This window comes from Hyaena hyaena, unplaced genomic scaffold (genome assembly GCF_003009895.1).
Source record: "Hyaena hyaena isolate Hyena2069 unplaced genomic scaffold, ASM300989v1 scaffold_207, whole genome shotgun sequence".
NCBI classification, from domain to species: domain Eukaryota; kingdom Metazoa; phylum Chordata; class Mammalia; order Carnivora; family Hyaenidae; genus Hyaena; species Hyaena hyaena.
The window spans coordinates 411818-427016 of NW_024080836.1; the positions used below are offsets into that span (position 1 = coordinate 411818).

At 33.9% G+C, this 15199-nt stretch overlaps 1 protein-coding gene across 1 annotated transcript in view; it reads right to left on the reverse strand.

Annotated features, from left to right (window-relative positions):
• Positions 1-14711, reverse strand: part of CSRNP3 (cysteine and serine rich nuclear protein 3) — a 179525-nt gene extending 164814 nt beyond the window's left edge. The window contains exon 1 of the mRNA XM_039242001.1: positions 14681-14711. The gene's annotated coding sequence lies outside the window, so the exon portion shown is untranslated. The remainder of the gene's footprint in view (positions 1-14680) is intronic.
• Between the last annotated feature and the right edge of the window lie 488 nt (positions 14712-15199).

The window sequence follows — 15199 nt, forward strand, 5'->3', positions numbered from 1 at the left end:
TTAAAGAATAATGAGGAACAAATCAGAGACATTCTGTGAATGAACCCGGAGTGAAGATGTTTTTATTGTTTTTTTAAATCTGAGTAGAGAAATGCAGATTCAATACAGTTCAAGGGAGAAACATTAGTGGCGTGATGATGTAATATCAATTGCTTAGGCTCTGGAGTACCAAACCAAACCAAACCAAGCCAAACAGAATTTGACATCTTGACATCTTGCTGATGCTTTCATCTTACCTCTGTGACTTTGGGCAAGTTACTTAATATCAGCTTCTTCAACTGTTAAATGGGCATATAATCTCTAATTTTGTATTTTTCAGGGAAGATAGGTACAGCATTTAAAACATCATGTGATTCATAGCAGATCTTTAATATATTAGTTCTCTTTATTAACCAGAAACAGGAGGGTAACATAGAGCATTCCTTAGTCTTGTTTTTACCTTATTTTTCCATTCCCCTAATATTCTCATTTATTTGACATTTACTCATTATTTTTTTAACAAAAAAGGGCAGAATTTTGATAAAGTATTTATAGATTTAAAAGCAATTAACCTGAATCTTTCCACTGCTCACTATTATGTAGTCTTGTTTCAAAAAAATTAACTTAGGTCTTCATATTTATTAACTCTGGTATCAAAATGGCTATGATATGATACCCATTATTATTGGTGGCCCAATATATTTTTTTCCTCCTATTTTTTTTCTGGTAACATACTCCACATCTCCTTTCTTACTATCACAAGAATAGGTAAGTGAAAAAGACCTAGCTAATCAAAGAACCTCATTCCTTGGCCATAGTGATTCAGTGAAGGGCATCCGATGCATGCTAGGGTTACTGGTCAGGGTCCACCTCAGAAAAAGAGGCAATGTTAGGTGGTCCAATGGAAGGAATTTCATGATGAACAGGCTATAAAGATTTTCGAAGATGTGAGATGCTAAACTAAACAGAGAAAAAAACTCAGAGTATAGTAATAGTAAGAAGCTGACACTTCTATGGCTGTAGGCACAAAGGAAGGATTGGTGTCACCAGAGCTCCAGACCAGGTGCTACCTCATGCAAGAGGGGTATGTGGGAAGGCTGCTGCATGTGGTCTAGGACCACAGATGCAGGGCCATCACAGCAAAGGCTGGAACATGGTAGACATGCAGTGACCACTGCAAGTACTGCCTGAAGCCTGGATGAGTGGGTGGAAATACTCTAGCTTATCCCTTCATCTTGCTCTCCATTGTCCCACCAACACCTCTTATTTGCTGAGTCCATCTGGCAATCAGTGGGCAAGATATAGTTTTCAGAGGAAGGGCAGACCAGATCTGAGCACAAATGGGCACACAGTTGACACATGAAGACAATCCTCACAAAGACACAAGATATTTCACCATTTAAGCTGTTGGAGCCAGGGATGGAAGTGATTACTCCTTGCCTTCAAGAATATAGTGCTAGGGGGACACCTAGGTGGCTCAGTCGGTTGAGCCTCTGACTACTGATTTTGGCTTGAGCCCTGATCTCACAGTTTGTGGTTTTTGAGCCCCATGATGGACTCTGTGTTGACAGCCTTGAACCTGAGTTGACAGCATGGAGCCTCTTTGCCCCTCTCCCAATAGTGTGCCCTCTCTCTCTCTCTCTCAAAACAAACAAACAAATAAATGAATGAATAAAAGTGAAAAAAATATATAGTGCAGGCAAATATCTTCCACAGATTAGGGAAACCCATAATCCCAAATGCAGGAGGAGAAAATCAGGCCTTCTCATAATGAAAAGAGAACCAAGTCATAGGGGGCGGGGAAAGCAGAGGTTGCCATTTGAGTCACAGATCCATTTTGCCTGATAGGATCTCACTCCTGTCTTTCTTGACTGCATGAACTAAGAGGTCTTTTTTTTTTTTTTTTGGTTTAAATTAGATTATGTTGGGCTTTTTAACCTTGCAGTAGAAAGCCTTGACAAATATAACCATGACCATTAACTGAATATTTTAAAGAGGCTCGAGGACGTAATGCCAAGTATTACCAGTTAAAAAAAAAAAAAAAAAAAAAGGAAAAAAAGAAATTAAAGATGGATATAGTAAAAGAAATTAAGTGAAAGTGGTTATGTTGACAGGTCTTGGTTGACTACAATACTGGATGAATTCTCTCTCTCTTTTATCTTAAATAAGGAATTTAAATACAAAAAAAAAAAAAAGGAATCTGAAAAGGTAATTTTCTCCAGCGTCTTAAGACAGAGGAGCCAGTTGATTTCTTTGATTCGTGCCTGGTAATCAGACTACAAAAGGAATGCAGATCAATGCCAGATGGAGGCTATCGAAACAAAAATTGGCCACAAAGAAACAAAAATGTATTTAAAGTTAACCTGCAGCTACAATATGTAAGATGCTAAGCAGAGCAGTTTAATCTTCTTTTGTCCTACCTCAACAATTCAAAAGAGAATTTCTTTTAATAATGTAAGTGAATGATATATCCTTTAAGCCATTTGCAGAAAAGGTAAAGAAGGCCCAATCAACCACCATCTCTATTTATTTGTGTTGAACACTATTGTTTCCAGCTTTTCCCCGTTTCACATCAAGCAATACCTGTACTTTATCTTTTTACTACTCCTCAGTTAGGTGGAAAATAGAAATTAATGGGTTTTGCTCTATAGAAGAGAAATCCTTGGAATCCTAAAAGTGGTTAGCAGTTTGTTTGTTTTGACTACCTAGAACAGAGAGTCAGATCATACTTGCCAATGAATATTTTTGTCTGAAGAATAAACTTATTACAACAATCACCCCCTCCCCACTTTCTCAAAATCTGTCTCCATTCAATGATGAACCCTCTTCTAGATCAAAGTTTCCAGACAAATGAAGAACCATTTGTCTTTAATGCATAAAGTTCTTCAAAAATTACGGGTTTTGAAATAAAGTATCTGTTGCAGGACATGGAAATAGAATGATCATTTTTATTTTGTTACGGATTTCAGAACACATACAATAGTGTAGTGGCTAACAATGCTGGCTCTGGGCATTTGAGCTGGTTTTAATTCAAGCGCCAGCCCAGCATGTACAAATTGTGTGAATTTAGGTATGCTGTTTATGCTGTCTTTTTCTCAGTTTCCTTATCTGTAACATGGGAATAAAACCACCAAAGTCACCACCTTCACTCATCTTATAGGCTGTTTTGTGAGGATTAAATGAGATAATACTTCAAAGGCAATCAAAATTAAAATGAAAAATCAAATCTGCAAGGGTTATTGGTAGTGGAGTTTTTTTCTACCATTTGCTTCTTATCATTGTGTGTGTGTGTGTGTGTGTGTGTGTGTGTGTGTGTAACTGAATTTGAAGTCTATTTTGAAATATTTTATTTATTTACTTATTTTTTAAAGCCGTTGACTAACATTTCCCCATAGCCCCTCACCCTCTAACATCTGGTGACCACCAATGAACTATGTATTGTGTTTTTCTCTTTTTTCAAGATTTCATATACGAGTGAAATCAAACAGTTTTTCTCTGTCTGACTTATTTCACTTAGCTTAATACCCTCAATCTCCACCCATGCTATTGCAAATGGCAAGATTTTCTTCTTTCTTGCCTGACTTACATTTCATTTTATATTTTGATAGATAAATAGAGAGAGAGAGATGGAAATCTTGCATCTTTATCCATTTATTTCATCAATGGGCACTTTGGTTGCTTCCATGTCCTGCTATTCTGAATAATGCTTCAATGAACATGGGTGTGTAGATATCTCTTTGAGAGAGTAGTTTCATTTCCCTTGGATATTTACTCTGACATAGGATTACTAGATCATGTGGTAGTTGCATTTTTAGTTTTTTGAGAATCTTCCATAATGTCTTTCATAGTGGCTGCACCAGTTTACATTTCCACCAACAGTGCGCACAATATTCCCTTTTCTGTACAACTTCTCAATATTTGTTATTTTTTGTCTTCTTTATTATAGTCCTTCTAACAAGCGTGAGATGATGTTATTAGTCCTTTAATTTGCATTTCCCCAACAATTATTTGTTAATTACCTTTTTCATATATTTTTGTCCATCTGTATATCTTCTTTGGAAAAATTCTATCCAGGTCCTTTGTCTATTTTTTGTGTTGGATTGTTTTGTTTTTGTTGTTACTGAGTTGCCTAAATTCCTTTTATATTTTTGGATGTTAATCTCTTATCAGATATAAAGTTTGCAAATATTTCCTTGATTCCATAGGTTGGCCTAATTTTGTGGATTGTTTCATTTGCTATGCAAAACCCTTTTAGTTTGATGTAGTCCCAATTGATTTTTGCTTTATTGCTTGTGCTTTTAAAGTCATATCTAAAAACTTGTTGCCAAGTTTGATGTCAAAGAGACTTCTCCTATGTTTTTTCTATGAGTTTTATGGTTTCAGGTCCTTAATCCATTGAAGTCACTAATTTGAATCAAGTTAATTTTTGTGAATGGTGAATGGGGTCTGGTTTTATTCTTTTGCATGTGAATATTCAGTTTTCAAAACACCATCTACTGGTCTCATTTTTAATTGAACATTAAGAGAATGCGGTATTTTCATTGTAACTCTGCCAATATCTGTCTAGAAGCCTGTTGCCATTTTTGTCTTTTACGAAATTTTTGTCAACCAGAAAAGCAGGATTACAATTTTTTTTCTTTCAGTTGGAGTTGATGTATTCATGGTTATCAAAATACTCATAGTTTTGGGACTTTGAAATGATAAATATTCATGGGTGTAAAAAAGCATGATACATAACTACACAGTCTTAATTACATTAATCTTAGTTATGTAGATACACAAATGGGACCTAGAAGTAAAACTAAACTGCCTGGGACTATGGATGATTCTGTTCTTTGCTTCTTGTGATTTTCAGTTTCCTTTTATGCACATTTTAATTTTTAAAAAATAATTTTTTTAACCTAAAACAAAACAAAACAAAACACCATTTACTGAAGAGACTGTCCTTTCTCCATGGAATATTTTGGCCCCTTTGTGAAATATTAGTTGAGCATATATGCATGAGTTTATTTGTGGGGTCTCCATTCTGTTTCATTGATCCATGTGTCTGTTTTAATGTCAGTACTATACTGCTTTAATTACTATAGCTTTGTGATATAGTTTGAAATCAGGAAGAGTGGTGCCCTCAGCTTTGTTCTTTCTCAATAAAACACATTTTAAAATTGATTTTAAGTTAACTGTGAACATTTCTAAGGGCCCTTTAATGCACACACATTGCTAGACTATATTTGCTCCTCCTGTGAGATTAAATTACTTTATGATGTAATAGATTCAAAGGCAATAATAGCTTTCTATTTGGAAAACTATTTTTTAGTTCATAGTATTAAAAAGTCAAAGGAAAAATAGGATTGTTTTGATATGTACTAATGAGGAATTTGATGTAACTTTACAGTAATTATTAATCAAAAACTCTTGGCAGAAGGATACCTCCTTCATGTAGGATAAAGAATATCCTATGGCTAAATTAAAATTATAACCTTGAAAGCATTTTCATTAAAAAAAAATAATGTTTCGGGGCGCCTGGGTGGCTTAGTCGGTTAAGCGTCCGACTTTCGCTTGGGTCATGATCTCGCGGTTCGTGGGTTCGAGCCCCGCGTCGGGCTCTGTGCTGACTGCCAGCTCAGAGCCAGGAGCCTGTTTCAGAGTCTGTGTCTCCCTCTCTCTCTGACCCTCCCCTGCTCACGCTGTCTCTCTCTCTCTCCTAGAAATAAATAAAACATTAAAAAAAATAATAAATAATGTTTCTTTAGTACCAAAAATAATCTGTTACAGTATATATAAAAAGTCTCATTCTTAATAAGAACAAAAATATTTTAAAAATTCAGGAACTCAGCAAGGAAAATACATGGAAAGAAGAAAAGCACAAAATTTTACTGTGGGCAATATGGTAATAATGTTAATCTTCCTTGTGAACCAAATTAACCTATAAATTTAATGTAATTCCCAAGACGTAGCAATTGTTTGGTAACTTGACAATATTCTTTTAAAATTCAAATAATGATCATGTGAGAACAGCTTATAGAGAGACTTTAAAGAGTATGGTAGTATATTGTGCTTCTGTTTCAGTTAAGGAACTCTTAGGTGAGATAATAAAACTTACCAGAGTCATAATATAATGCTATTGCTGGTTTCAGAATAACCATTCAGACCATGAAACAGAAAGGAAATCCCAGACACTGATCCTATGTCTATAAGAATTTGGTTCGAGATAAGGACAAAATTTCATATTAATAGAAAATATATTATTCAGTATATGATTTTAGGAAAACAGGAAAATTATCTTTCTAAATCACAAAACACACCAAAATAATCTTCAATCAGTCTAAAGATTTAAATATATAATAGAAATTTATGAAAGTTCTAGGAGAAATTATTTGTGTGTACAATTAATCTTGGGAGCAGAGAAGTTCTGTCTAAGCATTTCCTAAAGGCCGAATCTATGATACATTTGATCACATAAACATATTTCCATGGCAAACATAAACAGCGTTAATAGACAAATGGCAAAATAGGAAAGAGACATTATTACTTTGTGTTAATCAAATAATCCTTAATGTTATAAAATGATGAAAGAGAAATCATCACTATAAAAAAACCCAAAATAGACTATTTCCATACACATAAAAAGGTAAATAAATATATTGAATAGCTAGCTTCCTAGTGTTCAGAGAAATTCAAGTTAAAGCAGCTGTAGAATATCAGTTTTTGCTTCTCAAATTGGACAAGGAGTATGTATGTGTACACATAATGTATGTGAACACACACACACACATAGAATACCTAGTTAATTTGGCAAGATGCTGGGTCATAAGAACTCAATTACTTCAAGTGGGCAAATAAATTGGTAAATCTTTCTGGAGGGCAATTAAAATGGTATCCTTTGAATTATAATCTTTAGGGATTTATTCTAGGATTCATCTATAAGCATGTCATGACAGCTGTTATTATGTTGGTAAAAAAGCTAGAAAGCTTTTAGAATGAATGAACACAAATCTTAAGGGCTAAAATATATGAAAATAAATTGAGAAAATATATAGATATTGTGAAAAGTGAGAAATCTATAAATAACAAAAATTACTCATTAATTAACTAACGTTTCTTAAGTTTTTCTATATTTCTCTAGAAAATGTTTGCCTTTTTGCCTCTAGAGTTTATTATTACATGCCTCATACATATGATTTTATAAATGAAAAAATAATATTTTAAACTTCTTTATTAATGTGAATATATTTTTATGTCAATAGATACACTTGTTCAACTGTTTTTATTAGCCACATGGTAATCATTATGGGTTTTCCATAGATTATTTAACCAATTGTGTGGCAGAGAGATTCTGTAAAATTTTTTACCATAAAAGGTTACTGCAAAATTACTGCAAAAATTTTCCATAAAGCTAAAATATTTATACCTTTAGCTTTTGAAAGTAATGAATAAATGTTAAATGTATCGATTCAAAATATTTCAATGTTCTAACCTTAGAATTTCTGACTTATGAATAAACATAAAGGTTGGTAAAGGTATGTAGGGGGTTTAGAGAGTGATTTCACTTATGCTAGCAATATTGTGTGAATAAATTTCATGAACATTTGGTATAAAAGCATTTTTTTCCTATAAGTGTGCACCTGTTGAAGGTAAACTCAATTATATCCAACAATCTTAATTTCTATACAATTAATTAGCCTATTTAAGTCTATTCATGTCATGTTTAAGATGACAAATCATTTGATCAGTTAAGCATGTTCTTTTTCAATAGAAGTCATGAACATGTCAATCAAAAATAAATTTATTTAGGACCTAACATTATGAGAATGAAATGAAATATTTTTTTAAAGTATCTAGAACAATGCTCAGCAGATTATAAAATGTCCAATAAAGCTTGTTGTTGTGATTATTACCATTAAGCACTGTGGGGCAAATACAGGACGCAGCTCCTACCATCAAGGTATTTAAAATAATTGTAATTATAAATTTCAACCATTTCCATATTCTGGCTACAAAGCTAGTGAATGCTAAAAAAAAAAAAAAAAAAAAAAAGGCATTCTATTGAAAATAACAATATTTACTTAAGTTGCATTTATCTTTTTTTAATTTATTTTTATGTTTTATTTATTTTTGAGAGAGAGAAAAAGAGAGCAGGAGCAAGGGAGGTCAGAGAGAGAGGGAGACACAGAACTTGAAGACAGGTTCCAGGCTCTGAGCCAGCTGTCAGCACAGAGCCTGACACGGGTCTCGAACTCACAACCGCGAGATCATGACCTGAGCCGAAGTCAGACGCCTAACCAACTGAGCCACCCAGGCACCCCACATTTATCTTTTTTAGATTCATTCATTTTAAATTTTTCATCAAAATTTTTTTTACTTCATACTGAGGGGAATTTTTAAGTAATATATGCTTCTTTACTAGTGCCCATAAATTACTTAGGTCAAGTTTACTCCTTAGATCTTTTGCAACCTAACTTTATGCATATTTTTAAAAATCCAGGGCAAATATATGATATACATGTTTCATGTAGCCATGATCTTAGCATAGCACTTAATTTTAGTGTTGATTAACGACCATTAGAATTGCCAGCGTAATGTTAATTATTTTGGTGGGTAAAAACTTCTTTTTTTTTAAGTTTATTTATTTAGTTAGAGAGAGTGCACATGCAAGCAGGGAAAGGGCAGAGAGAGAAAATCTCAAGCAGGCTCTACACCATCAGCGCAGAGGCCGATGCAGGGCTTGAATTCACAAAAGGCAAGATCATGACCTGAGCAGAAATCAACACAGATGCTTAACTGATGAAGCCATCCAGGCACCCTGGTAAGCAAAAATTTCTTAACATGTGTGTATCTGAAAATGCATATAAGTCTAAAATATGTACTACTCTCTCCAAGCTAAAATGAGTGTTGTCATAGAAACAGCAAACAGCAAAAGTCAGATCTGATATGACGAGAAGATCGTGGACATCTTTGAAGAAACTGTGAAATAGGACAGGCTATATTAGAAAAATTAACTATATTTAAAATGAATAGTCATTATTTCTGCCAAACCACGTTTCTTAGGGATGGAATTAAATACCGCAAACCCTGGAATTGTTAAGATTTAAAATATGTATGTTTTTTAAAATGTAGAAGTTGTAAGCATTAGAGCAAATTTTAAGATGAAATATGTTAAGTATTCTTCAATGTGAATATTTGAAAGTAATTTTATTAATATGATTTCATATTAAATATGTACATTTTTTATCTCACAATAGATCCATTAACATTATCATCCAATCTTGGCATAAAAATATATAGTCTTAAATGCATTTCAGGTCTCCACAATAACACAGTTAATGAGACTCACTACTGCATTTCAGTCAGAAATATCTAGTGCCCTCAGCACTCTATCAATCTTCACTAGCTTTCATGAAGCTTTGTAAATTGTTTTAATAAAGTTTGCTTTTTGGGGATCTTTTTTGTCATGCTAATTAAGACCACTGCAGCTATCCGTTAAGGATCTTAAAGTGATTTAATAGTTCATTATGGAAATCAACATTTCATTCAAAGTCCTAGAATTGTAAATTACATAAATCAATCTTTATTATTATTCTATTATTATATTTGTGAGATAAGATAAAAACAAATGCAAAAAACTGAGTCCATTCCAATTTTAATTCATTAGGCTTTCCTACCTGAAAATTAAATATCATTTTAAAAAATCTCTTTCCAGTTTTTATGTGCTGACCTCTGAAAGTCAAATATGTATCTTTTGTTATATTTATTACGATTGCTCATTCTTCATTACATGTAAAAACTATACTTTTAATCCTAATCCAACTGTCAAATGAATTCAGTAAACTTGAGACATTTAACTATTCTAGTTCATGCCAGATCACTGTAGCTGAACATATAGGACATATGCTACAACAATTCTGTGGCCCTAAAACATTCCCAGTTTACTCCCAAATTCCTCAGACAAAAAAAAAAAAGGAACATTTTCAGAGTACAAACATGTACTTTCCAGAGTGAAATGGTTAAATATCGCAGCCAATTCAGAAATAGCACCAACTGGCTCCTTTTTTTTTTTTTTTTAGCAGGAGCAGATTTAATTCTTTTCTGCATTCACATGCACACAAATATACTTCCCTCGAGCTGTCAGAAAGCATCAGATTGCCTAATCTGCATGATGAATTTTAAAATCTTTTGAGAAACACAAGGACATTTGCTTCAGGCACTATGATTTCATCGTCACCATCATAAACAACAAGTATAAAGCCAGTCAACCTCTGGTATTCAAACCAAAGCCAAAAGATTATGGGACTTAGAAATGGTTACTAGAATTTTAATCACCTAAATTTCACTTGGATTCATTTTTGAAGTCACTATATTTTGCAATTGAGCAATCATCTATCTATTGCCTGTGACTATTCCTAGGTGACCCCAAAATAAGGATGTGGTTCTTATTAAGAGGTTTATAAAAAATGCAAATACTCTATGAAATATTTGTAAAGAAATTACATTATCAGATGAAAATATTCTGATTACTAATGTGAAGATAGTGTCTCTAATATTTAATAGCAACTATAATTCCTGTACTTTTATGAAATACAACTACAATATCAATTCTACCTATAGACATCCTGAGTAAATAACAGATGTGGGAAATTGGAAGATTTTCTATGATATATTTTGGATCCCATGCTAATAGGACTTATCACTTGAATAATGTGAGAAATGGTACCATTAATACCAGTAGAATTACCTACATTGAGTTTTTAATGGTAGCTAACAGTTAAAACCACAAACAATAAGTGTTGTTTTTCTAGATTCACTATGATATTGATATATAAAAATTTATTTCAAATTCAGACCAATTGTGCTTTTAAGATTAAAGACAAATTTAAGTTTTCCAGGGCTTAAAACAAACAAGCAAATATAAAAGCCAATTCTGAACATAGGCAGCAAAATGGAATATAATTACTGCATTCAGTCAGAAGCTGTGACTAAGTGAGTCTAATCGAAATGCAAGGTAAGTGGGTTTCTGAAGTCTTGAATTATTGAACAAGTAATGTAGGGTCCTGGAGTTCAAGGGATAGAAAGATATCATTATCTTTTCTTTTTTTTTCCCAGGGAGTCTAGGATGCCCATTCACCCCTCTGGCAAAAGTGGAATGTACAAAGGCTTTTACTTTTAAAGTAAATGAAACAACCCTGTATTTGTTAGCTGCTGTTAAAGATGCATACTGCATACCTCATCTCATCTTCTTTTCATTGTAACATTTTCACATTATCACAAGCAGCATTATGTCACCAAGACAAACCAATTTCCTTCATGTAAATGTAAAACAACATGTTTGCCGTAAGATATTTCCATCAATGTCAGTGACATACAAGGTAAGTCTCAACAATCTGCCCTGTCACTTACTTACAGAAAGGGGAAGGGAAAGTGTTCATTCACAGTCAAACTGAATTCTCTGTGCATTATTTCTTTAGCTCATTGAATGTATTCATAAACTCATCACTGGCACTATATCATTACATCTGGGAGATACTAACTTTGACTAAAACACAAAGTCAAAAAAAAAAAAAAAAAAGCCAAGAGGAGAGGAGATGCTAAATGCCTTTACCAAAAGGTAGACTCATTTTATTTCTAAGAGGAGCTGGCACAAAAGATATAGCCAATGTCCCTGTATTGATTAGATGAGTCCCTCGACTTAGTAGTCAGTGATATAGACCCATCAGAGAGCAGCACAGTCTAGTAGAAAGGCAGACTCTAAGGATCTACAATAAAGTCCTATGTCAATAGCTAACATTTGGATCCCTGTCTAGTTATCCATGCTGGGCCTCAGTCTCCACATATTTAAAATAAGAAACACAGTCTAGACATTTTCAAAGGCCTTACTAGTCCTAATATTCCTTGAATTCACATTGAGGGTTGGCTCTTTACTATTGTTTTTGTCTCATTGTTTCATAGTACTGAATTCTCTAAAAAAAATTAAAATGGGTTTTTTTCCTCAATTTGCCCAAATTTATGAAATAATTAGTAAAGTTTCATTTTGGTGATTAGGGTAAGAATACCTCACAAAAATAGGGAATCATCCATAGGCAACATTTTCCATTCATTCTTCCTTACCCTCCTCCCTACTGTTTATTTCAAATCATGGTTCCAATCACACATTCAATTACAAGTTGTTCAATGATGCATATCATTTCCTTACAGAGTAGTATCAGCAAATGCTTTCCTCAAAACCCTTGAAAATTTACTAAGGAAAGGACATTAACAACACTGCCACAAGAAAGCTAATGAACCTTTGAAGCTACTTTATCAGCCTGACTTCTCCTCTGTGCACACTGGACACCTCGTCCTCTACAGACTCTCCTGATGGTGATAAAAGAGAAAAGTTGTGAACAGATGTCAAAATAGCTATCAAATAGTTTATTTTACCAAAATAAAACCACTATCCACTCAAACTTTTACCCTTCCTGGGTGTTCAGGTGCTTATAACAAGTATCTAACCTATAATTTTTCAAACTCCTCTAAGCCACCAGAACATCACTTTCATCTTGAAAGCATCTTGAGCCACAATTGTGGGACCTGATGGTGTCTAAATGAACATTATAGGTACTTTTTGAACTCACAAGCTATAGAAATCAATGGTTATCTTGCATAGAGAGTCCTACAATTGATTTTTCCAGGAGAGAGTCAATTTGTAACTTTAGGAGAGACATAGACACCAGGGAGTTTGAAAGCATGCTGAAGGTTTAAAAAAAAAAACACTGGCATGTGGAAATTGCTGTACTGGATGAGGTGGTATCTCAGAGAAATAGAGTCTAGATTGATGATGTTTTTTAGGGGTGGCTAAAGGAAAAAAGTTGAAAAATTCTAGGCAGCTCCTGGCACTTTCCGGGGCTTAGAGAAGGAGAGCTCTCCAAGGTACACAGGCATATTCTTACTAGTGTCCCTTAGAGTCTTGAAATTAAATATATACTAAGGATAAAGACATCCAGTAGATTCATTCTCTCTGGCTTTTAAACATTTCCTGAAATTTAAAAAAATAATGTATTTCATACTTGAAATTTGTCAAGAGAATAGATCCCAAGTGTTCTCACCACTGCCACCACCAACAAAAAATGTAACTATGTCAGGTGACAGAAATATTAATTAGCTTGACTGTGGTGATCATTTCACCATGCATACATATATCACAACATCACGCTGTACACTTTAAATAAGTGGAACATTTATTGTCAAAAAAAGACAATTATTTTCTAAAAATTCTCTAAATTTAATCTTTTAATTCAATAAAGAAGTCTAAGCATCATTCAGTGCTCAGTACTTTTCTAGGCACTGTGGGTGACAGCAAGGTGTGTCTTCTTCACAGGGCTATGGTCGCTTAGAGGAGGGGGTGAAAAGGCTAAAGATAAATCTCAAACAAACCGATCCACCCAAAACCCACTGACTGACAGTAACCTTTCCATGTAACTAAAGAATCTCATTCTCAAAACAACTATTATGTTCTTCCTCCTTCTAAGTGTTTCTTTATCTCCTCCTTACTTTTTATACTTCTCACAAGTTCATAAAAGTAAGTGGTACTTTAGTCAAGAGATAAATAATACAAAGACTAAACATTCTTATCAAATTATACCTATTTTTATTCTAAATGCTTATAACAATGATGATAGAGAATTCATGAATATCGAACAAACCTTTGAATTCTTAGAAGAAAAGAGGATAAAAGTAGAATTTCAGGGGTCATAGAACCACATTGCATGAACATCAGTGTGAATATTAAAAGGTTGTTTTGATAAATTAAAAATCCCCAAACCCAAATGCCTCAAAAAAATAATACTAGAAAAATCTATTATGGAAGAAACCCCTCTCTTTTGTGTTGGATAATTTTTACCTTTACTTATGGAATGGTGCTTTAAAAGGAAGTTTATCCCCATCATCCTAAGGGACTTTATTTGACCTTATTTACTTTGGCTTTGTATGATTAACTTCGAAATCTAATTTAGAGATTCCCCTTTCCCTAATGACTAGGATTGAAGGGACACACAGATTTTGGGAAGATTCACCTATTCCAAAATCAGTTAATGTGTACCAGTTACAGGGAAGGCAGTTTGAAATAGCTAGAATTTAAGTTAGAGCATACCACACTAAGGCAAATGATGTTGTTCACATTAACTGCTCAGGAAAGGTATATACATGCAGAAAGTTGTACTTACTGTAGTGCATGAACTTGGCCTCACTCCTGAGGTTTACCAGTGTTCCAACAATGATAGAAGCTGATGGCTTTCAGGGTTTTGATTACAGAACAGCATTCTTTTAAAAACAAACATCGTTTTCTCATGTAGGAAATAAATGTGTTATACTCAACACTGCTAATTCTGCAACTCATTGACCAGTATTATTAGAATTTCAAAAGAACTCAACTGATCAGATTTTGAAATGGATTTGAGATGGATTTCAGAAAGCTGAAGGCGCATATGATACCATTTTCAATTGCTTACCTTCAATAGGACTCGTTTCCGCCTCTCAGACCTACTTCATAGAGATGAACAGAAGAATACTACTGAGATTTAACTACCCAAAATGATATCACGTTTTACAAGTAAGTCTGATATGACAAAAAACTTGGAGCAGATATAAGGGAATGAATAAAGATAGAAACTCCAGGAATCAACTATACAACACAATTTAGAGTACTGCCTGAAATATGGCTTCGGATACTCACCAGTGAAAAGATTACAAGTGGACAGATTGACACTATCAACACTGTCAGCACCGTCACAGCTAAAAACTTCATCATCTGATTCCTGCACAGAGGAGCAGGGTGAAGACCCGCCAATTTCTTCAAACTTCCCCTTTAAAATTCCACTCATAGCTGCGGCGCTGTCACATGTACCTATAACAGGAACAACACAGCATTGAAGCATTTGACGATTGCACAGTCCAAATCTCCAAATCAATTTTTGAGGCGGTAATTTTTTGACCCTCATCTACCACATTATCATATTCATGCAGAAATCTTTCTTTCCTCAATGTTTGAAAGCATCAAAAACAATTCTACCCTGATTCATTGTTATTTGCATTTGCATTTTTGACAAAGGCATTCTATACGAAAAAGTCAAATTTAAGAATGTAGAATCAGAGCACTGCATAAGGAAATATGATTCGGTGTTTTGAAACGTCCAAACAGGAGTCAATTACACTTATTTGATTTGTTCTAGTAAATCATGTACTGTCATTGACA